Source organism: Monodelphis domestica, chromosome 6 (assembly GCF_027887165.1).
Source record: "Monodelphis domestica isolate mMonDom1 chromosome 6, mMonDom1.pri, whole genome shotgun sequence".
NCBI classification, from domain to species: domain Eukaryota; kingdom Metazoa; phylum Chordata; class Mammalia; order Didelphimorphia; family Didelphidae; genus Monodelphis; species Monodelphis domestica.
Window position 1 is genome coordinate 201,301,260 of NC_077232.1, and position 26,194 is coordinate 201,327,453.

The 26,194-nt window shown below is 36.0% G+C and overlaps 1 long non-coding RNA gene across 1 annotated transcript in view; it reads left to right on the forward strand.

Annotated features, from left to right (window-relative positions):
* The window catches only part of LOC103099888 (uncharacterized), a 363,322-nt gene extending 340,220 nt beyond the window's left edge, over positions 1-23,102 (forward strand). The window contains exon 9 of the long non-coding RNA XR_001622894.2: positions 22,636-23,102. This is a non-coding gene — a long non-coding RNA (uncharacterized LOC103099888). The remainder of the gene's footprint in view (positions 1-22,635) is intronic.
* The last annotated feature ends 3,092 nt before the right edge of the window (positions 23,103-26,194 follow it).

The following is a 26,194-nucleotide window of genomic DNA, read 5'->3' on the forward strand; positions in this document are numbered from 1 at the left end:
ATGTGAAAAAGGACCACCTAAGCTGGACTTGAAAGAAGGAAAAAATTGCAACAAAATGAGATGAAGAAAACGTCTGTTTCAGGCATGGGTGTTAGCAGGAATAAAGGCACAGAGGTAGAGGAGGACAAGATAAGATCAAGGAATGATGAGAGGTTGGAAGGTAAGAGCATTCCCAGATAGACCAACATCTATATTTAGAGATGAGGAAATTGATAACTGAGATGGTTAAGGGATATACCTAATGTCACAAAAGTATTAAATATCAAAGCTGAGATCTAAACCCATTTGATTTCAGTCACTAGGCTTTCTACCTTCTCAGTGAATGGTCCCTGTTTTTATGCTGGGCAAGGTTGTCATTATTGGGTTTTTTCTGCTATATCAATTTCCTTGGAATATTGAGTATGTATGGAATAATATTCTTAAGCTTTTTCATATATCCTGGATCCTTATGAGAATCTGGTGAAGCCTGTGCATATCTTCTCATAATGATGTTTTTAAATGCAAATATATATAAAGCCAATTAAATTGAAATAATTATCAACCTATATATTGTAATCAACATTTAAGGATTTAAAGAACCTAAGTAAAGAAGCCCCATTATGGAGGAAAACTATATGAAACAAGGACCTAAATGAAGATTAAGCAACACTGTGGAAACTCTGGTATGCCAAGATAAGGACTTTTCATTTCATCTTGTAGGCAATGGAGAACCACTGGAAGATTTTAGAGGATATGAAGAATGATAGGACAAAACTAGAAAGATTACTTTGTTGGGAGTACTGTGAAGGATAGATTGGAGAGGAAGAGACTGGACACAATATGATTCATGAGGAGCCTACAAAAGCAGAATAGTCTTGGTAAAAAAGTAATTAAGGCCCAAACCAACAAGATAACTTATAAATATATATCCAACAGGTAAATATTTATTCTGAACATTTCATTTTCCCATAACTAAACTCAACTCTCCTTTGAAATGATTTGGAATTCAAATACCTTTTGAATTAACAGTGAAGTTAGCTTGGGACCAATTATATTTTCTACCATTTTCTCTCAGGCAATCCTTCACTGAGGTAGTAGGAGCAAGGGAACAGACTGATGTTTCAGGTAAAACTTGTCCAAGCCTTCAAGCCTTCATGTACTGGAGTAGAATCTAGTTAATATCTTCAATTATTTCTAGCCAAATTAACTATATAATGACTAACAAATTGAACTTTTTTAGTATGCCCACAATACTCATATGATTTCATATCAATTAATATCAGACAGATGGCTTCACTTCAAAACCACTTAACCACATCCAAAGACTTTGTAATATATATAAATCTGGCTCTTGAAATCTTAATCTATGACTCTCTAAACACTCCTATATAAATGAACAATGGAGATTGAAATCATTTTTCTGTGCATGGCTGAAAACAAGCCAAAACACTTCCTCTAAAAGTTCTAGATTTCCCTGTAATGTAGCACAGTGAAAAATGGACCTCTAATAAGCAGTCTAAATGTTAGAGACATAACATCTTTTTCTATCTCTTTGTCTCTCTTTTTGTGTATCTGTCTCTGCCTCTCTGTCTGATTGTATCTCTATCTCTTTCTCTCTTCCATCTGTCTCCCTCCCATCTCTCTCTACTTGATCTTGCTGTCTTTTTATCTTTTTCTCTCTCTTGTCTCATTTCTTTTTCTATGTCTTCTTATCTCTGTTTCTGCCTCTCTGTCTCTCTTTTTTGCCTCTGTGCCTTTGTCTGCCTTTCTCATATTCAACAATGTATTGTAAAGAGCAGCATTTTGACTCTGGAATAAAACCTGGCCTCATCTAATTGTGCCTCTCATATTACTGCCTCTTTGAATGCATATAAATCTCTTCCAGTTCTCCATTTTATCCATAAAATGGGATTGTGGGTGAAGAAGTTCCTTCCAGCTCAAGGTCTATTATCCTATGATGTGACATCTAATCAACTGGAGTTCCCTCCACTGATGCAGAGTGAAACATGTTCATGCCTGTCTATCAACTCTTGTGAATTATCATCCCTATGATTGCTATAGGGAGACTGCTCAACCTGTTGGAGGTCTTTTTCCTTTCTCTTGACATGAAAAGTGCTAATGAAATACTGACTGTCCCTGATACCTTTCACCAGCAGCACAGCACCAGCCCATCTTCTCTAGATGTTCTCTTGATAACATCTTTTATTCCTTTGCTTTGTGTGTTTTGTTTTCAAGTTCCTTATTGATAATATGTTGCATTCTTCTTACACCCATCATTGCCAACTATGGGATATTCATTTGTAATTCTTTCTACCCTATTATATTCAACATCAATACAAGTAGAATGTTGGTATTAGAAAAGTGAGGCTTTGTTAACACGGGAAGCTTTGGATCATTAAAGGAACTTGGTAATTTTCCAAAGATAGTCCATATGTGTACATGTACATACATACATGCATTTGACAGCTCAGCTATATGTGGATATAAATGGATATATGGATATAAATATATATATATAAGTGAACATAAAAATGTATATCCATATATTTATGGATGGATGGATAGATAGATAGATAGATAGATAGATAGATAGATAGATAGATAGATGGATGGATGGATAAATAGGTAGGTAGATGAGAGGCAATGCTTTGAAATCATAAAGAACTGGTTTCAAGTCCCATTTCTGATATTTAGTGTTTGTGTGACCCTACACAACTCACTTAACTTCTCAGTTCCATAAGCAATTCTAGGACTAAAAGATGCAAAAAAGTAACCAACCTTAAATCATTAAAAGGAACTCTCTATCAGTGAAATCACAGACCTTTAAGTAGGTCTATATATATGTATTACATATATATATATATGTGCGTGTATGTATATAATTGTCTATCCATCTTTTTAGCACAGGGCAGGTCATTTAGTTAGAATTAGCTTTTCAGATAACTAATAGGCATCTTTCCCTTACCTTTGAGGTGTTTTGTTAGTCCATACCTGTTTTGTTCAGTTAATGCTATTTTATTCATGGTTGTTAAGGAAGGAAAGAGAGATTCTGGAGAGCTATATTCCTGTCCTACTTTGATGCTACTCTGTGCCTTCTCCATAGGATGATGCAACCACTGACAGTTGCATCATGTATGGATAATAGAGTAGAGCTAGACAACTGCCTTTTCCACTAGCAGGTATTTCAATAATACACATGTTGTTTCTCTCATAATGACCAAACAGAATTTCATTATCTGAGGTTCAGTGAGATCCATCCCAATTAAAACTCTGTGTCTCCAAGTTTCTTTTCTCTTTTTGGTAGGAATGGGGTGGTAATAGGAAAGTAGAGATTCTAAAGTGGTTGTTTGACAATCATAATCAATTTAAAATATTTTCCTTAATCTTCATATAAAGTAATGACTTGATCATCTGAGCCATATTAGCCAATAACTTTGAAAAGAATGAAAGAGTATATTCATTAAGGTCCAGACTAGCCAGGGTCAAACATTCTTGGCATTACTAAGCATGAAGGAATATTTGATATTTTTGGATTGAAGATGCTAGATGAAAGATGCCCTCCTTTATTTCCAGCAAATTTATTTTAAAAAGAGAGAAAGAAAAATAAAGATGAAGGGAGTGGAGGGGAACTTAGTCCTTTTATGTTTTTATATAATTACAGAATCATTCCTCAAAAGTACACAAAAATTGGTCCTTGATAAAAAATATATCATTTTATATAACCCAAGCTTTTTCAAATTTAATTCCTCTATTGAATTCATGTTCCCCTTCTCCATTCCTTCTCTCTGATTGATTGTCTCTTCTTTTCTCCTTGCTGATGGGATCCCACAGGTGAAATCTGTGCAGCAGCCCTGTTTATAAAAGTTCTCAAACTTTTTAAACTAAAGCAATATACATTTTGCATATAATATTAGTGTGGTATTAAGTGGCCTAGATCCAAACATTTCAAACACAATAAAAACAAATTAATTACTTCAAACTATAACAGCTACTGACATCTCATATACAGAGAATCATACCCAGGAAATGCATAGGGGATTTTTAAAAAGGCAATCAATTTGATCACATCTTGGATTAAGACTTGCACACCACATCACACTGGAGCCAAGATTGTCGCTCATCATCCCTGATTAAACTCCTAAGAGCATTAACAGTAGCTCTGAGACTGATCTATATACAAAAAAAAAGTTTCTTGACAAGTTACAGTATGTATTTTCTTTGCCAGAAAGTCTAAAAGTTGGAGAAAACCACACTTGGCCAAAGCAGTAGGTGGCTGAGCTAGTTTCCTCTGAAATGATTTTTTTCCCATACAAATGTCAGGATAATGTGGCAAGAAAATCAATATATATTTATACTATTTTTATAATTCAGGTTTATACTGGATTTACTATTTTTCTAAGTAAGTTGTGAACCACTTCCAACTTTATTTAAAGTAGTATAGATATAAGGGCAAACCATTAATTCCTGAAAATGTATATAAGGGATACACTTTGTTTCCAGAGTTGATCTTCCACAAAGTGAGCCAAGAAGAAAGAGAAACAAAGAAAAATAAATAAATAAATAAAATAACATATTGCCTATAGTGGCTGGCTCCATTGTCTCAACTCTTTTTTAAGTCATTTGACAAATATTAATTGAGCCTTTACTCTATCTTTTAGACTTTGACAGAAGTATGGTATCCAAAACCAGGGATGTGATAGTATAGCTAAACTCTGCCCTCATTAAACTACATCTAGAATATTGTTTTCAGTTCAGTTGTATAATATCTGGACATCTATTTCAGGGGGAAAAAATCTGAAAGAAAAGTGGAGAGAAGTGGTTTGAAAGCAGTTCAGATAAAGCTGACTGATTAGTAAAGACAAAAAAAAGTGGGCTTTTAAATCCATATTGAGGGACAGTCAGAGATAAATGAAGGGAAAGAATTGTTAGTTGGCATTAAGGGGATGATACTAATAGTTAAAAGATTGAATATAGATCTCTTGCCTTACTTCTCTGTTCTTAAGATAAATGATCTTTCAATTTAAAAAGATAAGACTACCCCATGTGGAAAAAAAAAGTTAACAGAGAGCTGATGTTTCCAAGTAAATGAGAAGACATGCTAAGAAACCACCTAATTGATTCTAGTGAATTCAGTGAGACTTGGATAAACTAGTTCCAAGACTACTAAAAGAAAAATCATTGTTGTGATTCTTAAGTTTTTATCAACTATCTTTGAAAAATTCTGTGAAAAGAAAATGGTGTCATAGGCCTGGAGATAGGTAAATGTCTTACTTTCAGAAAAAACAGAAAAAAGAAAAAGGGTATGATCTGTATATTACTTGCAGTGATTCTAAGTTCAATTCATTGCAGAACTGTAAAATGTTTTATCAAAGAGATGGTTGATGAGCATTTAGGAAAGAGAGCAGTGGATCAAGAAAGAAGCCAGTATGGTTTCATCAAAAACAGATCATAGGAGACTAATCTCACTTCCTTTTTTGATTAGGGTTACTAAACTGGTAGATCAAGAGGTATGATAGAGATATTGTTTATATCAATTTAAGAGGGAAAATTTGACAAGACTTCTCAGACTATCATTGTAGACATGATTGGGGGACATGAGCTAGGTAATAATACAATTATATGGAATCAGAATTGGTCAAATGACTAGAACAAAAGAGTAGTATTTAAGGATCAATTTCAATTTGAATGACCCTTTCTGGATCCTTACAAGTTGTATGCCTTTGATTATGCATTCTAGATATTTGTCAAGAATCAGTCAAGCCCTCTGGCCCATAGTTTACCAACTCCATTCTATTCCCATTGTTAAAAATTGGGACATATCCCCTTCTTTAATCCTGGGATACATGAAATGTATTCTATGGTCTTCCAATAATCCCTGAGAGAAACTAATCAGTCACATATGCTAAATCTTTCAGTTCTTCACAATGGAATGTTTGTGGGCTTAGTAAACTGAACAAATCAAAGGCAATTAGATGATCTCTTACTACCAAATCTCCCAGTTTATCTTTGTTTTCAATCCCATTAGCCATTTTCATTCTATTCTTTCCAGTACCAAATTGTATTCTTCTTAGGAGAGAAAATGAAAAAAAAAACCAACAAAAACAAAAACTGAGTCAAATGTTTCTGCATTTTCTCTGGTGGCCATTATTATCTTATCCATTTTGAATAACCATTCTACTCCTTTCTTTTATTATTATGGCAAGTCTTCCCTCATTTTGAGCTTTGGAACTCCTGAAAACTACTGTGAGAGGGCAGAGCTATACCTCTATTTTTGTCCTCCCCAATCTTCCCTGGATTCCTTCTTCTCTTTAGGTCTTTTTTAAAGCTACCTTGGTTGAGTTTCCTCTTGATCAACATCAGTGTCTTTAAACAACTCTTCTTTTTCTTCCCCTTTAAGCTATTTTCCTTTACATCTGAGCATTTTTTAAAGCATTCTATCTGTCCTAGAATGACTTCCCATGTATTTTACCAATTTACCAAAAATGTTGCCTTCTTTGAACCCTCTGAAACTTTTTCTTACAAAATTTAGAGTGCTTGTCCTTAGATTTCCTTTCATTCCCTAATATGATTTCTGAAAAGAAGTAGTCATTGTGACAGAGGCTGGCACTAAAGAAAAAGTGCCAGGCTGAAGAGTGTGTGAAATTGATCACCTCAACAGGGGTGAGGCCCCAAGGGATTGGAATCTTGAGGAGGAGAAGACTCTGGCTGGTAGAGGAGTTGGTGGCTCTTATTCTTAAGAAGCCAAAGAGAGTAGGTGGGAAAAGACTTTCTCCTGAGGGTTACCCACTTTTTCCTGCTGGTGACTGGAAATATTTCTCCCCAACACTTCCCAATCAAAGGGACTTTCTGAAGAGAAACCTGAGCAGACTTTACCTCAGCTCCTGTTGCCCAGGGGTCAGTCAACCTGACTTTCTCTCAGGGGGCTCAGGCTGCCAAGGCCTGAGTTCTCCCAAACTCGAGGAGGGAGGAAAGGGTTTAGATAGAGACAGGGACCCCTTTTCTCTACTTCCCTTTCCCATTCTTCCATGCCAGTTATTCTTTTTTGTATTTTTTTTTGTATTTTTTGTATTCTTTTTTGTATTACCTAATTGAGTTGACATTAAAAGTTATCTGTTCCCCAAGCTGAGTGTGAGTGAACAGATCAAGGGGAGACTCTTTGGTTTTGAGTAGTGGAGTGGGGACAGGAGGGACAAGAGTGAATTGGGGAGAGCAGCTTTGGCTAAGGATGGAAGGCAGAAGGGAGAAAATCTTCAAACCCCTCTCCTCTCTCTGAGCCAAACCTAAACATCAGCTCTCTCTCTTGTAACCCGTTTTGAGAAGGGGAGGTCTCCACTCTTCCCCCCATACTGAAAATCTTACCCCTCTAGTAAAAATTAACCTCCCCTTATAATACATCATACTCCTCCTACCCCCTCCCAAAGTTCCCATCATTCCTACTTGACAAACCATTTTTTTTCCTTGTTGGGCAGGATCAAATTTTGAGTAGAAGTTTTTATTACTTCCTATCAAGTCAAAAATTAACTTATCATAAAGATATGACAAGAATATCTTAGCTCCTCTGAATTGGCAGGAGAGCTCCATCAAATATCGAAGTAATTTAAATTTATCATTATTTATACATCATATCCATACACCAGGCTTGTGATCTGTTTCCTGACTCCCTTATCTATTTGTTCCTATCTGGATAGTCTAGGATACTTCCATGACATTGGTTAATGTTTGTCCTCCAGTGATCTCCACCCAAACATTCTGCACCACTCTTCTGCTTTCTAGTTTTTGGCTTTGCTCACATTAATATTTCTTCTTAATATATAATACTGTTCTATTGCTATATTCTCTTACTTTTGAAAAGGTATATTCTTCCCAAGTTATTTTCTAGTCATGGATCTCAACATATCTATCAAGTCTTAGGAATACCAGTAAGGTCAAATATTCCTACCTACATTGAGAGTTTTAATTCATCTACCTTGTTGCTCACAACTTTGAAAACTTTGGTACAGACAAATAAAGCCAGAAGTTTTGATGTCAGCTGCTCTCCTGTGCTTTGTCTTCAGCCAATTTTTAGTTGCTTCCAGGGCTGTTGTTGTTCTTACAGGGCAGCTACTTTCTATGGCACGTCCTTTACTTCAGGGCTACCAGACTGGTGTGAAAGGGGAATGATAGGTAGTCCCTAAGACTTCTCAAAACAAAACAATGTACAGGAACTCTCGTGCCAGGTATGCATGCATATACTGAATATAAACATACATTTTTGTACAAATATGTAGCAACTTTTTATATTAACTTTATTTATTTTTATACACATATGTGGGTATAAATATATGAATATTTATATATATATATAATAAATAGCTTGATGCAGGGGGTTCTGGAAGTGGCTCATACAGGATCATGAGAGATGATTATTAATAATTCAGTGTGATAATTTATACCTTACAAATCAAGAAATGCTATAGATTAAGGCTTGATTGATTGTATTCTTGATTGTTTAGACTTGACAAAGTAATGGTGAAAGTGTTAATAATGTAGATTCAACCTGAAAGTGTATACTGGGTATTTGGTTTCTCCCCCCCCCCCCCTTCCTGCACCTGGACTGGTTGTTAAACATTTACTAATATACCCTTAGCTTGAGGGGGTGGGGGTGGGGGTAAGACATTTGCTTGTTTATAGAGAGACTTGGCAACAGATAGAATATGTGGAGTAAGCCATAGTGAGGAGCAACAAATAACTTTAAATTATTAATTAAATTAATGTAATAAATATATTAAATTAATGCCCAGTTTAATGCTGTTCCATCCAACATGTCATGATTCATTTGAAGTAGATATATATGTGTATGTGTATACATATATATGTGTATATATGCACATAGATTTATGTATCTGCTTTTAATGGCATTTATCTTATTATATGTATTATGGTTTTTTGTGATATTGTTCAAGATATATATATGTATGTTTTATATATATATATATACATCCAATTTTCTATCCTCCATGCCATACTGCATTCAAAGAGATAAAACTATATACACACATGATACAAAAATACCTGCATTCATAGGTATATAAAACTACTTTTTATGATATATGGTTACATATACACACACATATATGTGATAGCATAGAAACGAGCAGTTTCTTCTTCTGAAATCAGTTAAACAATTAATATAACAATAGCCTTTCAAAATCATCATCATCAATGTAAACACATGTATGTAAACATATGTATGTGTGTGCACGCACATACTCTTTCTCTCTTAAAATGCCACATGGCAGAGTGAATAGAGTAGTAGTGAGCAGGGAGAAAAGAAGGTTGCAGTTTTAAAGTTCTCCACTGCTGATTCCCCCTTATGCCACATGTTCAGTCTGTTCCCAGCAAAGTCTTTCCTATTCTTCTGCCACCTCTTTATGCCATCAGATTTGAATTCTGTCTGTCTTAGACACTTACTGGTGGCATGACCTCTCCGAGACTCAATTTCCTTACTAGTAAGTACATGGATAACACCTACCTCAAAGGTTTGTCGTAAGAATCAAATAATGAGATAATGTTTGTAAAGTGCTTGCAAACCTCACAATGCCACATAAATGTGAGTTATTATTCATTGTTCTATGGCTTCCTCCATTTTCTGTTTAAAGAGCTTTTGTTTAGACTTGCAAGTCTCTAGGCAAACACACACACATACCGACATATACTTTTATATATATGTGTGTGTGTGTACTTAATATACATACATATACATATGTGTGTGTTGAAAGAAAGGGGGAGAGAGAGAGAGACAGACAGAGACAGAGAGACAGAGAGAGGAGAGAGAGAGACAGAGAGAGAGAGAGAGAGAAAGGAGAGAGAGAGAGAGAGAGAGAGAGAGAGAGAGAGAGAGAGAGAGAGAGAGAGAGAGAGAAAGGAGAGAGAGAGAATGAGAGAGAGAGAGAGACAGAGAGAAAGAGTCAGAGAGAGAGGGAGAAGGAGAGGGGGACAGAGAGACAGAGAGAGAGAGAGAGTCAGAGAGAGAGAGACAGAGAGGGAGTCAGAGAGACAGTCAAAGAGAGAGGGAAAGGGAGAGGGGGACAGAGACACAGAGAGAGAGAGACAGAGTCAGAGAGACAGAGAGACAGAATCAGAGAGGGAGAGGGAGAGGGGGACAGAGATAGAGAAACAGAGACAGAGAGAGACAGAGTCAAAGAGAGAGTGCCCAACATTTCCATGTTTTATCCTGTGATTCACAAATCTCAGAATCCATCTTCTTAACCTCTTTACTTCCAAAAAAATCTGCCTTTGCACTGTGAAGGCTTTTTCATTCTATGCACAATAATAATTAAATATGCCATTTGAGTCCTGGGGACTTCAGTTTCTTGCCCAGACTTTTATTCTTGAATAATGATTTATAGTTTTCTTGGACAGGATTACTAGAAGAGGAGTCATCAGGAATGATAGATCTTGGGAAATTCTTGACCATATGCCCCAGAAAAACAACAGATCTCTTTATTGTTTGCTGGCAGGTTGGCTGCCTTAGGATCCTTCCATGAAGAGTAACCAACCACCCCTACTACAGGCAGTCATTTGGTTCAGTAGACAGAACACACGACCTGAACTCAGAAAGAACTAAATTCAAATCCTCCCTCAGACACTTCAAATAACTTAGCTTCCATTGCCTCAATTTCCTTACCTGTAAAAGGATAAGAATAGTGCCTACCACCCAGAATTTTTGTGAATGTAAATAAGGAATTGTATTTTTCAAACCATTAAATACTAGATAAATGATAGCCATTAATCCTCCTCCTCCTCCTCCTATGACTACCCCTACTCCTACTGCTCTTGCTGCTGCTGCTACTACTACTATTACTGAAGCAGCTGCTTCTCCAAATAGTTCACCTCCCTTCCTATGGGTTAGTTGCAAGAGCTCAGTAATCCTTCTTTCTTTTTTCATATTAACACATTCTCCTTCCCTCCCACCTCCAAACATAGCTCAGAATTCCACATTATCTCTTCTTAGAATTCTTTATTCCACCTTTTGTTCAAACCTTGAAACCTTTCTTCCATTTTATGAAGGAAAATTTCATTCTCCCCTAATACTCTAAGAATGAAGCAATGTTCTTTAAGACCCTTTACCTTTTCCTCTAAGAGGTAGAATTGTGTATAGACAATTATCTGGCCATGGCAGAAATACTAAAATTGTGTGTTCTATCATCGCTGCAATATTTTCCTTGCACTCAATACTCACTAGTGAAGTGAACAAACATTTATTAGGTGTCTACTATGTCAAGCACTGTGATCTTTAGGGGGGGGGGGCAAAGAAAAGCAAAACAAAACCAAAAACCCATTCCTGTTTTCAAGGAGTTCGTGGTCTAATGATAGATAACATGCAAATAAATGGGCATAAATATAGATAGATCTAGATAGAGACAGGCTATACTGAAGATCATTGCAGGAGGAAAATACTAAGATTAAGGGAGAGTAGAAAAGGTTTCTTGCAGAAGGTGGGGAATCTAGAAATTAAAGCCTCAGTCTTCTGTCCTCAACTCCTTTTCATTCTTGATTGTAACTCCTGGGGCAAAGTTGCCTTCCTTCTCTGAGTAGAAAACTAAGGTGCAGCAAAATGTTATCATTTACCCAAAGTCTGAAAGCTACTCAGTGGCAGATCTGAATCTAAGATCCAGGTTTCCTCACTGCCAATCCAGTGCTCTTTCCATTTTGCCACAGAATTCAATTATGGATATTATAATTCATGCAAATGTGTGGGGGGTTTTGAGTCTAAAGAAAAGTCAACATTATAGAGGTAAAGGTTCATGGACTTTTGCTAAAAATGTGTGTGTGTGTGTGTGTGTGTGTGTGTGTAGAGGTTTACATTTTAATCACAAGCTTTATTGACTTAGTGATTGATGACAAATGATACTACACTTGCTCTTTGGTATACTACAATACCATTTAGGACATTTATTTTAGTCCACTCTCAAGCATCAGCTTAGACATAGGGGAAGAATATGGCCTATTGCTTCAAGAGTAGTTGGAAAGAACATGGTATTAATGAGGTTCAGATTGCAGGTTCTGTTCCTTTTAGGGGCCAGTTTGCTTTGCACAGAGGAAAAAACGACTTCGTCTCTGACCCCAAGCCATTCATCTTATCAAGCAATAGAGAGCAGAGATGCTCATTACCAACTCAGCACCACTATTGGAAAAACAAATCAAAATGCAGGTCCTAACGACAGCACAATCCTTTATATATAAAAGACAGCAAATTATTAGGAAGACTAAGGGAAGCAGTAAAAGTTATAATTAGTCTAACTCCAGCGGCAGTAACAGTAGCAAAGGAGCATAGTTCACCTCTTCTGAAATCAATTGAACAATAAATATAATCATAGCCTTTAAAAAAAATCTTTCTACCTCTAATACTAGATGAACATATTTAGGTATGAATAAAGAGCTACGGTTATCATCTAAGTTAGGGGGAAAGTTTCAATAATTTCCAAAACTCCTTAGTTTTTGGTGCTATTATAGTTGGTATCATGGAAAAGTATTGGACTGACCCTACGAATTAGTTTGGGGTTCAAGGATCAGCTTAGAAATTTTATTAAATCTAAGAGATGAACATAACCTCTGAAATCATTGAGTCCAACCAGTACCTAGCCAAGGGTGCCTAACTCCGCCACCCAAAATAATCCTCTAGCCTTTTCTTAGACCCCTGTTCCTTAATGAGTAAGCCCATTCCACTTTCAGACAGCTCAAGCTATTAGAAAATTACCACCCCTCTCATAGTCAACTTCTAGCCATCATTCTATGTTCAACACTCTGTGGCCAAATAAAATAATTCTGATTCCTCTTTTTGAAAATAGCTATTATGTCCCCCATCTGGTTCTTCCTGTTAAACATCCCCATTCCTTAAGTTGATCCCCATAGAACAAGGTCTAAAGGTCTTTCCTTACTCTGGTCTCCCTTTCCTATGTACTCTTTAGATCTCCAGAGTCCTTCCAAAGCTATAGAATCTAACAACACTACACCCCAGATGTGGTCTGATAAGGACAGAATATGGGAATAGTATCACTTCCTTAATTCCAACTACCATGCATCTTCTAATGCATCTGGTGATGCCTTTAACTTTTTTTTAAATTTCATATCTCATGGTTGTCTCTATATTGAACCTATAAAACATCAACATCCTTAGACCTTTTTTATTTTTATTGTTTTAGTTCCCAGATCTTTTTTCCTATGAACTGTTATCTGGCTATGTTTCCCCATCTTGAAATTGTGTCATTGATTTTAAAAAGCAACAACAACCCCCCCCCCGCCCAAAAAAACCCCCTCAAATGTAGGCTTTTTCTTTAGTTCTTTAAATTTAATCTTATGTGACCGAGTCACTCCAGTGCCCTAGCTTCCCAGTATCTTTTGAGATAACTGATATCTGTTAACGTTGTTATGATGCTTTAAAATATGCAAAGGGATTTATGTATATTACCTCTTTACAATAACTCTGGCAAGTAACTGTTATTATTATACCCATTTTACCAGTGAGGTACCTAAAACTAGAAGTTGTAATGTTATTTTCCCAGAGTTACCCACCAAGAATATATGTGAAACAGGATTTAAATTTGTCTTTCTACCTCCAAGTCTAAGTCCTAGTTGCCTCACTGTGTCATCTAGTTATTCTATTCAGTTAGCCAACATATTATTTATCCCTATGAATTTTGTGGTAGCTTCAAATTTGAAAAGCCTGCAGTTAGGGTTTAATGTGAGTTATTGATAAGAATGTTAGATAGCGCAGGTCCAAAGACATTCTTTTTTTTTTTTTAAACCTTATCTTCTGTCTTAGAGTTCATACTAAAGTATCCCTGTGATAAGTGCTAAGGAATTGTGTTTAAGTGACTTGCCCAGAGTCAAGCAGCTAGGAAGTGACTGAGGCTGGATTTGAATCCAGAATCTCTTGTCTTCAAGCCTGGGTCTCTATCCATGGAACCATCTAGCTGCCTCTCCAAGGGCAGATTCTTGATGCACTCTCATTGGAGTATCCTCTCCAAGTCAACATTAAACTAATAATGGCCACTCTTTGGGGACCAGCTGCCCAGTCAATTCTAAGTCTATTTAATTGTACTATCATCTGAACAGCATTTCTCAGCCTTTTTGATGAGGAAAGCATGATAGACTTCATTAACTATTTTCACTGAAATCTACTTAAAATATATCTGAAATATTCCAATAGCTATAGAATCTATCCATCTAAATTTCTTTTTAACATATAAATAGAGAAGCATATAGACAGTAATTCAAATCTAGGGATCAGGAAATGCTTTCCATAGGAGGTGGTGCATAAGCTGAACTTTGAAAGATTCTAAGAAGTAGGAGTGATAAAGGGAGTAAATTGTGGGTGTTAATCAAACTCTTCAAAAACCAGTTTGAATAGAATGTAGCGGGAAAAGTGGAATGATGTAAAATAAGCCTAGATATGTAGTGCAGAGCCAGATTATGAAGGACTTTAATGCTAAACCAAAGACTTTGTATTTTAAGTTAAATGTAGTAGGGAATTAAAATTATGTCATGGACTTGACATAAGCTTTAGATGAACTATGTGCTGAATGTGTGCTCAAACGCACACACAGTTGTGTGTATATATGTATATTTGTAATACACTGACCATATACTTTTTGATAGAAAGTAGACTGTATTACATCTTAGTAGTATCCAAAAAAAACCCCAGACATTATAGTAATGACATCAGATAAGGCAATAATGAAAAATATTAGACATGGTAGTGATATGTTGGTCTAAGTATTCTAGATAACAATTTAGAATTATACCGGAAAAAAAAAGAACTTTTTCATACACTTTTATCAAAAAAATCCAAAAGGGAGATGTGTATGTAATATTTATATAAATCATACTTAACTATATTAAGCACATTATAACTGTATTTTAAAGCATAAATACCCAATATATTTAAAATTGTAATGCAATTCTATATTTCAGTCTCTCAAATACATAATATACCTGTTATTTCCCAGTACCACCACCCCACGACAGAATGATTTGATAAAAAGAAAGAAGAAAGTAGAGATAAGCTAAACAAACCAATACTGTGATCATAGTTGATCATGTCAGCTTTATTCCATATATGTAGCCCACCACCCTTCTTTTGAGATAAAGGAGTTACAGTATATCAGCCCATTCAAGATCAGATTAGTCAGTGTACTGTTCTGAGTTTTTAGTTTTGCTTTTCTTTTATGGTCTTTTATATTTTTTGTTTATGTTTTTTTCCTTATTATGGTCATTGTGTGCATTATCCTCTTAGATCTCTGCTTTTTTCTGCATTGTGTCTTACATTCACACACTGAATTTTTTTTTAACCATTCCTCTATTTGTCACTCACTCCTTGCACTCCCCACAACTGGGCTGTTACCACAAAAGTTCCGTTATAACTATTTGACTTAGAGAACTTGTCCTTCTGTCTTTGACTTTTAGGGGAGTAAATGCCCAGTACAGTATCACTGGACCAAAAGATGAACAGATTGGTTTCTTTTTCTTTTTCTTTTCTTTCTTTCTTTTTTTTTGCCCCCTAAGGTGGTTTCCAATTATTTCTAGAATGGATGGAGCAAAACTCAATTCCACTAATAATGGATAATACAATGTCTAATATCTTTTACTTTTGTCTGAGATCAGGATTGTCATTCCTGCTATTTAAAATTCCATTGAGGTATAATAAATTCCACCCTGGCCCCTTATTTTAATTCTGAACGAATTTGTATGTTTCAAGTGAGTTTCTTATGAAAAAATAAATTGTTGGGCTTTGCTTTTTGAGCCATACTGCTGCCTAATTTATGGGTGAGTTAATCCCATTTCCATTCATGGTTATGATTATTGTTTATTTTTCACTCCATCAAATCCTATTAGAATATTTCTTGTCTTCTCCTGTCCCCCACCCTCAGAATAAAAAAACAAAGAAAAATAAAAGGAATTAAATCAGCACTAGGTAACTGTAATTTACATTGCTTGGGGCAATCTAATTTCTGTCCTCTTCCCCTCTCTCTTTCATCCTAACCCAGACCAAAAGCACTAGGTCTTTCTCTTTCTCTTTTTCCCATTCTAGTCATTAGCTTTTCATATTTATAGTTTGCTTTACTGTCAGCTCTCACCTTCTCAACTCTGTCTTCCCTCTAAATTCCCTCTTCTCACTAAATCTTCTCAGACCAATCTCTAGTTTATTGTATTTCTAACCCTGAATTGTTTTTCCACTTTCTTTTGCTCACCTTCATAAAATGAGGTTCATCCCCTTTTTATGTTTTATTTTCTGTTATATGCCAATTAGGAGAGAGTAATTTTCTCCCCTCTCCTCTTCCTCACTTCTTCCCTAGGGAATTCTGTGGTTGTTAGTTTGCTATATTTTTTTTAAACCCAATCCCTGGGTCTGTTTTTCTTCTCCTTTTTTTGAAGATTAAAGGCACGGGACTCCAAAGGGATGACAATATTTTTCCTTCCACCTTTCGACATGTAAATATTTGACTTAAAACTATCCAGCTCAACCTGTTCCAACTCATTTACTTTTCTAAGTTTCTTTTCTCTGCTATGTTTCTCTTTTGAAGACAAGCACTTATCATTTTCTTCAAATAAATAAAACAAACAAGTAATTTCTAAGTGCTCACTATATAGCAGGCACGGTGTTAGGTGCTAGGACAAAGACATAAATGAAATAGTCCCCCCTCTTCAGGAGCTAACATTCTATAAGGAAACATAACATTTATACATATATGTATATAGAAAATGAATACTAAGGCATTTGGAGGAATAGGATACTACTAACTGGGGAATCAAGAAGGGGTTTTCATGATGTTAGACTAATTAGAGGTTAGTATTTCTTTTGAGCATTGAGGCCAGGCCACAACTGCACCTCCAGTAACAACTGGCGTCCCATGCCCCGTGTGCCACAAACTGTGCACCTCAGCCTTTGGACTCCAAAGCCACATGAGGGTATATCAATAGATGATAATGCACAAAGACAATCGTCATTCTCGGTCACCGAGAGACTACCACTATGAGCATTGAGGAAATCAGTCAATTAATTAACCAATAAGTTTTATTGTGTGCCTCTTCTTACTAGCCCAGAGGATGCAAAGACAAAAGTAAAACATTTCTTTTCTCCATAACCTTACATTTTAATGGGGGAAAGAAACAATGTGTACATTTGTACATATAATAGGCTTTTTATATAGACCTCTATAAGCAGAGAGAAGCGTAGAGAGTTTGGCAGTAGAGGCAGAGATTTTGCCATGATGGCAACCACAGTGCTAGTGGCTGTGGCAATGCCTGTGGCTTGACAGGGACAGTAGCAGCTCTAAAGATAAGGGAGAGAGACAGAGATAGGGGAAGGAGACACTGAATATTAAGGAGACATAAAGGTAGTCAGAGCATTCATTTTATTTAGCCAGGAAAGTACTACTTGCAACTTTGTCCCTGGATTCAGGAAGACTTGAGTTCAGTTCCTGCCTCAGACACCTAATAGTTGTGTGACTTTGGGCAAGTCATTTAATCTCTATTTGTCCCAGTTTCATCACTTTTAAAATGGGGATAATAATCAACATGAGATAATATTTGTTAAGCACTTAACACAGTGCCTGGCACATAGTAGGTGCCATTTAAATGCTAGCTCCTATTATTTGTAATATTTTTAGTTTGAAAATGGGCACTGGAGCTAGATTGTTTAAAAAAAAATGTATTTGATCCTAAAGGCAATGGAGAACCAGTCATGGTCAGATTTTTTTGGCAGCTCTGTGGAGTTATAGACTTAAAATAGAGTTACCAATTAAGTAGCTATTACAATAGTTGTAGAGAAAGGTGATGAGGACATGAACTAAGTGATTGAATGTGTAAATAGAGAAAAGAGAACATATACAAGAAACATCATAGAGATAGAATGAGAAAAAATTCATCTACTGACTGGAAATATGGATTAAAGAAGAGTGTGGCATTGAAGAGGACGCTTGTGTCTGAAAACCTACCACAACTAGAAGGAAGAGGGTACAGAAATAGGCAAGTCCAGAAGATAAATGGTTTTGGTAGGAGAGGGGAAAGGAAAATGAAGGGAAAAATTAAAAGTCCTCTATTGGACAGACGTGAGTTTGAGATGCCAAATTATAGCAAATTTGATATGTACAATCTGTACATGAGTAGAACTCAGGAAAGAGACTAGGGATGGATAAATAGATCTGAGGGAATGTGATTACAGATTATAACTGTTAGCATAATAAGTTAATAAGATCATAATAAGTTAATAATAATAATAATGTGTTAATAAGATCATCAAAATGGGGAGTATGAAAAGAAAAAAGAAGATAGTCAAGGATATAGAGTGTTGTGGAGATAGCAATGCCTAGTCAACCAATGGAGATGGAGAAGTCCAACAGGAAAGAAGACTTAGAGAGAGCAGTGACATGAAAACCCAAGAAAGAGAAACTGTTTGGGTAGAGGAAGTGATCAACACTATCAAATGTTGCAGAGAGTTATAAAAGGATGGATTTGGTTACTTGAAGCCAGATGTCAAAGAATTGACTTTGATGAGAGGAAACAGAAGCAAGAGTATAGGTGATTTTTTTTTCCCGTTTGGCAGTGAAAGGAAGGAAATATATAGGGTAATAGCTTTCTGTAATACTACTACTAATAATAGGATGAAGTAAATGACTTTAAGAATGGGGAGAACTTGACTTGTTCATAGACAGCTCAGAAGGAGCCAGTAGATAAGATTGGGATAGGGGTTGTCTTTGAAGGGACAAGATAGGATGAGAAGCACAAGAAAAGTTAGGCTTGGCAAGAAGAAAGATCACTTCTTTCTTTTTTTTTTAAACCCTTACTTTCCATCTTGGAATCAATACTGTGTATTGGTTGCAAGGCAGAAGAGTAGTAAGGGCTAGGCAATGGGGGTTAAGTGACTTGCCCAGGGTCACACAGCTGGGAAGTGTCCAAAGCCAAAAGGTCACTTCTTTCTCAAGGATTATAACAATGGAGAAGAAAATGATCAATCAAAGATAATTTTAAATTTTGATATTACTGTTTTTTGCAGAAACATGCCACAATTTTATCTATATTCATCCTCAGTCCTTATCTCTTCTAATGAGCTTTTAAAAATCTAAATAAGATGAATTCCCTAAAAATCTACTCTAGACTCCATTGAAAGTATTCCCTTTTCTTCCTTACTGTTATTATGTGTGTTTATAACCAGAATTTCAGTCTTTAGAGTTTCCAATCCAACTTGTTTTAAGTTCCCCTATATCATTTTCAGCCTTGGAATCTTACTTAACTTCTAGAGACTAGCTCAAATGTCACCTCCTCAATGAATCCACCTCTGATCATTCTATTTTCATCCTAGTAGAAAAAAGGACTAGATTTAGAGTTAAGAGGACCTGAGTGTAATTCAGCTTAATACCTTTTTTTTTCCTGTGATAAATCACATTTTCCTCAAGCCTCAGTTTTCTCTTTTATACAAAGAGAGTTTTAAAATAGATATATTCTATGGTCCCTTCCACATGAAAATTTTATAACCTCATCTAGAAGTCTCCTAAACTCTTATAGCCCTTAATTTGTGTTATTTCACATCATTAATTTCAACAAAAAAGAAATTCTCTGTGTAGAAATCAATAAAGAAGCATGGTTTCTTGGCTTCTCTATTCCACCCAATATTTTTGTGTTTCTACTAAGAACTACAGAATGAACTAAGAACTTTAAGAACAATTAAAAGTACCAGGAATTTCATGATCAGGTCAACTGTTTCAAAGGACACCACTTGAAAGACGCCTTAGGCTTAGAGAAAAGGGGAAATCAACATTATGGGCTTCCAACTGCCAGCAATAAAGGAAAGAAAAAAGGACTGCCATGAAATATTAAAACCATCATCAGCAAAATTAACAGAAATAATTCACAGCTGAATGGTGACCAATCTTACTAAGCATAGATTTGCATTTGTACATTTAATAAAGTATGACAAAATTATGATTTGCAAATTTGATATCTTGATTTAAGTACTGATCAGGTAAGTTGTGGAAGACTTGCTGTGCTGCTAACACCAGTGTTTAGATCCCATGCTGACTAGGTGCAGAAACTCACCTCTGCAATTCAGGAACAGATGTGGATAGACTAAGTAATCAGTGTAACAAATGTTTGTAGAATTGGGGACAAACAAGTCAGTAACTAGATGGGTCTGCCATGCTGTATTTTATGTTTCTGATGGAAATATACATGTGGAGGACTGGTACACAAGACATATCAAATCTGTCAAGTAGGCTCAATATGTCTAGAACTGAATTCTGTGTTCCACTGACCAGCCCAGATTGTGTCAGACCCTGACCTGATCATTCAACTCCTGTCTCCATGTTCAGTGCTTTCATTGGCTTCTGGTTTGGGGATTTCAGATTTCCCTTACATTTTTATTAGCACTGGGGTCTGATTTCTGACTGCAATGGCCCTTAGCTTGCAATTTCACAATCAACTGGAGAAATAACCAAAGAAATTTTAAACTAGTTACCCTAAAAATAGTTATGTTAGTAAATTATGGATCAAAACCCTACAAATATCAATTAATCAACTGTTAGGGTCACAAAACAAATACTGATTTTTATTACCGTTCCCCAAAATATTGAAGGACAATTTTACTTCTGGTTTTATTCTTATTGACCTTTTATATCTTGGTGTCTAAAGGAGATAAGAAAGTTTTCGGGATACCCTAACACTGAAAGTCAAAAAGCAGTTAAAGTAGTTCGGAATAGAGGAGGGAAGTGTTATTCCCCCTGTCCTCTGTTCTAGTCACATTACTGTGTTCAGTTCTGAGCATCCCATTTTAGTAAGGATATTGACAAATGGGATGATGAGGGATATTGATATTACACAGGAAGGATCATTCAAAGGAATTGGGGATCCTTACCTTGGAACAGAAAAGACAAAGAAGGCACATGATAATTGTCTTTAAGTGTTTTAAGAGCTATTACATGGAAAAGACTTACAAATAATTTTGTTTGAATCCAGAGAATAGAACAATGAGCAATGGGTAGAAGCTGAAGAAAGGCAAGTTTTGGTAAGGGAAAATTTCCTGTCAGCTAGACCTGTTCAGAAAGGGAGTGGAATGCCAAAGGACTTGGTTCCCTTCCCTAAAGATTTTCAGGAAATAGCTGGATGATGACAGGACAAAGACACCATATAGAAGATTCATGATCAGATGCTGATGGTTTCTGAGGCAGCTTCTAACTATGACAGTCTCTGGTTCTGGGACTCTGGGACCAGATAGTCTCAAAGGTCCTTTCCATCTCCAACAGCATATGAGTGTCCAACAGATAATGGCTCAACTTTTACTTTGCTTAGAAAGATGGAAGATGTGTTACTAAAGAGTCATTAAATATAAAGCTCATCTATTATACTTTGGGACTGGGGAAGATGGTGTCCCCAGGTGTTTCACTATGAATTGATAGGTGTCTGCAAGAAGCTGCCTTCAGGAAGCAATGAAAGTCAGAGAGTTTCCCCATCAGCAGATTTTTTTTTTAAGACAGCAGTACTTTAGAATACAAGTTGAGTCATCAGAGAAATTTATGGTCAGCAATTTCTTTCATCCTGGCTCCTAAAGTCTTTCTAAAGAGCATGAGCTTCCATTATGTAGGTTGTTTTGCATTACAAGCCAATTCATTATACAGTAACATTTTTAGTATGAATTACAGTAACAATAAAGAAATGAGCATTAAACCTAGGCATCTGTGAACTCTTATTTTAACTCACTGGCTCCTCCCAACACCATTGAGGGTTAAACTATGGAATTCCAATTGAATAATAACACACAATAAAAATGAATGGACTTGGGGATCTTTGTCCTAAAACTATTACAATTAAAGTATTAAAAAGTGATTTAAATGTTTATAATAGATGGCTCCACTGAGGCACTTATTTCTCCTGGGCTATAAATATTCCATAATATTACAAATGTCCGGTTGTAGACTGGAAGTCTAACCTTCAATTAAGTGCCACTTTCATGCAATTGGATCCCCCCAAAAGGTGTCATATAATATGAACAAAGTAGGCCTGGCATGATATTTGTCCTGATTTAATTTCCTAAAAATAAGAAACCCAAAATCAAACTTCTTCAGCACAAACTGGCATGAATTTTCATGTCAAGAGTTTGGTTCCTCAGTGTTATACACAGAAAATCCATAAGAATCTGAAAAGATCTGAAAATTTCTGGGAGTGTCAAAAGAGACATTTCAACAACTCTAAAATGTCACAAGCAAAATTCTGTAAACTTTCTATGATTTTTCTATTAGCACTCTAGAGATGTTATTCACAAATCTGATTCCTTTTCAAATTGCTGCTAGTGGTGACATATATGTGGGAGGCAGTAGTTAGGAAAGCCAATCACACATAATAAAAGCTTGATATGAAGGTTCTGCCCTATCATCCCTTTCACTTGATCTCTTTGGTCTACCCAATGCACCATTTATACTCCACTTATTCTGTCTGATACTTAGTGTTTCAGGGCCTTGGGGATCCAGGAGCTTTTTGCCTGTCTTCTTCCAGTCCTCTAGAGTTTACTCCTCATATTGCATGGATAATGTCTATCTATTCTATGTAACTTACTTTCCTCAACCTCTATTATCTACTGTCTTTAAAAATTCCACTTCCTCACTACATCTTTTTTCCTCCCCACAGAATCTCAGAATTGGAAGGAGCTTGGGAGGCCATCTAATGTCCAACTCTCCAAATGTCCAAATATCCGTCTACAACAGCTCCAAGAAGTGATGGTCCAACCTTTGTTAGAAGAATTCCAAAGTGGGGAATCCACTCACCTCCCAAGGAAACCCATTGTACTTTTGAACAGCTTATTTTCTAAAGTGTTTTCTAAACTCAAGTCTAAATCTGCCTATCTTTAATTTCCACCCATTGCTCTTTGTTCTTTCCTTTTTTTTTGTTCTAAGCAAAACAAATCTAATCTCTCTTCCATGTAAAAGCCCTTCAAAGACTTGATGATTGATTGCCTATAAGACTTTTGTTTTTCTTTCCTTTCCTTCTCTGCCTCATTTCCTCCAAGTATTGTATCAATTTGTATATATCAGTATTTCAGTGAAACTGTTTTCTCATTGAGTCTGACATTGCTTCCCTTGGTACGGATCACAACCTACTCCACAGCCCCTTTTTACTCCACTTGTATTGTGGTTACCATCCTTTATTGCTTCTCCAGGAATTGCCCTGTCAATCGTTTTCTCTCCCATCTTTCCCTAACAATTATCTCCCTCTAATAGTTATCAAGTCTCTCTTATCCTCTTAAGGAAAAAAAAAAAGCCCTTTTCCTTAGTTCTGTCACCTCTTCAAGCTACAGAACAACTACTTTCCTTTCTGCATCTAAAATCTGAAAAAGGGTAATTTACTGTCATGATTTTATTTAGCCATTCTTTCTTCAGCTCCTTTCAATATGATTTTGTCCTCATTATTTGATACTGTTCACTTAAAGGTCACCAATATCCTTATAATTGCAAAAACTGGTGATTGTTTCAGTCTTCCTCTTCCTTCATCTTTGTGTAGCATTTTACATTTATTATCCTTAATTCTTATGGGTTTTTTATCTTTAATCATATTCTTCTATTATAGTTCTCTTTCTACTTAACTGATCATTCTTCCTTAATCTTCATCAGTGGTTCTTTGTCCTCTTACCCCTGTGAGGGTGACCCAAGGCTCTATTCTAAGCTCTTATTTCTTTTCTCTTTATACCCTCTCTTTTATCTCTCCTTGTTTCTGTTCCCTTAACTGACTCCTAAATTTATGAATCCAGATTTATTTTTCCCAGTCTTCCATTTCAGGCTGCAGTCCTGCATTTCAAACTCTGTTCTTATTAGTTCCACATGAATATCCTTCCAGAATCACAACCTCAACATATCCAAAACTAAAGTCATCATCTTCTCTCCTAAATCCTTCCCTTTTCCACACATCCCTGTTTCTCTGGAGAGTATCACCATCCTTCCTTTTGCCCAGCCTTGAATTCTCATTTCAGTCATTTCAATATCCAAACACTTACCAAGTCATGTACTGTCTACCTTCCAAAGGATTTCTGACATTCACCTCATTTTCTCCATTCATATATTTATCATCCTAATTCTAATATGAATTACTCTTTTAACAGTTTTCTACCTCTGCTGTCAACCTATATTCTCTTCTCTCACCAATCTATCCTTTATACAAATTCCAAAATAATATTCTTAAAACACTATACCTATATAACTATATCACTCCCAGTAACATTTTAAAAAAATCAACAATTCCTGTTGCTTCTAAGATTACCCACCCCCCCAATAATCTGGCTCCAACCTACTTTTATACTCTCTTTTCACATTATTATCCATCAAGCACTCCACTTTCCAGACAAATTCAAATAGCCCTTCTCTCAAACTTGGCCTGATATCTCCCTCTTCAATGCATTCATGAAGCATATTCTTCATGACTAGAATGAACTCAGTCCTTACCTCCATCTTTCAGATTTCTCCTGTATCTTTGAGGTTTAACTTAGCTACTACTTCCTCTCCAAAACCATCCCTGATCTCCCCCAATTTTTCTCTCCCTTTTCAAATTTTCCTAAAATACTTTGCCTGGAATTTTCAGTTACTCCCATTACTATCTACTTTGTATTTTACTTATCTTTGTATAAGTTGATTCTCAACTAACTCTAGTAGACAATGAATTCTTTGGTAGTAGGAACTGTCTCATTTTTTCCCCCTATTTGAATCATCAGTCCTTAGCCCAATGGCTAGTACACTGTAGATACTTGATAATCTGCTGGAGCGAAATGAACAAATATAAGAGATGTTAAATAGATTGTCTAATTGATAAAAACTTGAAGAGGCAAAATTGGAAACTGAAGAGGCAACCAGATAGAGAATGTCATATACAGGATATTTTTCCTTGAATATCCTATAATCACTGAATATTAAATTATGTATGATTTAGAACTTTATCTTTCTGGCCAAGTTTCTGATAACTCATATTTACATAGAATTAAAAGGCTTATATAGTATGTGATTTATAAAAACTCTGTGATAAAAGTAGTACAAGTATTATTATCAACCCCTCTCTTCTTTTAGCAAAATAGAAAATGGAGGACAGGGAAGTATTTCACTTCCCTTGCTATGAATTGTCCCAGATCACACAGCCACTAAGTATGAAAGCTAGGATTTGAACACAAGCTCTCCTTTTCAAGTTTAATTCTCATTCCATTATGTTACTGACTCCCTTTAGTGTCCATGATCTCAGCCTTGAAATTGTATCTTGCCTTCAGTCTTCCTATCCAGCTCATACAGACCCTTGCCAACTTTGACCAATTTTACTTTTGTAATAACTTCCAGAATCCCTCCTCCATTTCCAAAGTCCTAGCCCAGACCATTATGCTTGGATAGCTTCACAGTCTTATTTCTACCTCTAGCCTCTCTCTCCCTGCCAAATTCTTGAATGCAGAGTAAGTAATAGTAATCATCATCCTCATCCATCATTTCAAATGTGTCAGTTGGCTTCTTAAATCCTATCTAAATTATCCAATTAAAATGGAACAAGGCATGATGGTGCCAGACTAGCTTATTCAAAATGAAAAGATCTGAGTGTGAATCCCAGCTCTGTCATTTCTGATGCAAGTGACCTAAGGGAATATATTTCATTTCTCTGGTCTCAGTCACTTTTTCTGAAAGAAAAAAAAAATGAAAGGGTTAGACCACATAACCTCTAAAGTCTCTTATTTTTAATTCTATGATAGGGATAAAGATGGAACCTATTATTTCAATGGTAACAGGACCTCCCTCTACATAGGTAGTTTGACATCTTGACTACAACTAATAATAGTGCAGAGTTATTCAGATTATTAAGAGTTTAAGCAGTCCAGGGTCATAAAGTCAATAAGTGTTGGAGGAAGATTCTGGACCCAAGTCTTCCTGTCTTTGAAGCTAACTCTCTGTCTTCTATACCATGTTGTCTCTCAGCCCTCTAATCCTATGATAAAATGTACAATGTCTATAAAGTGCTTTGTAAACCCTAAGAAGTATCTTTGATTTGCTGTATTATCATTATAATTATTATACTAAGATATCTAGTCATTTCAGTTTCTGTAAGAATTGATCCATTCTTTACCTAACTTTGCATATGTCTTCTCTCTCTCCAAACAAGCCCACTCATCCCCCACAAATATCACCCTCTCTCACACACAGCATTTCTTCTCCTCCTGGAATAAACTATA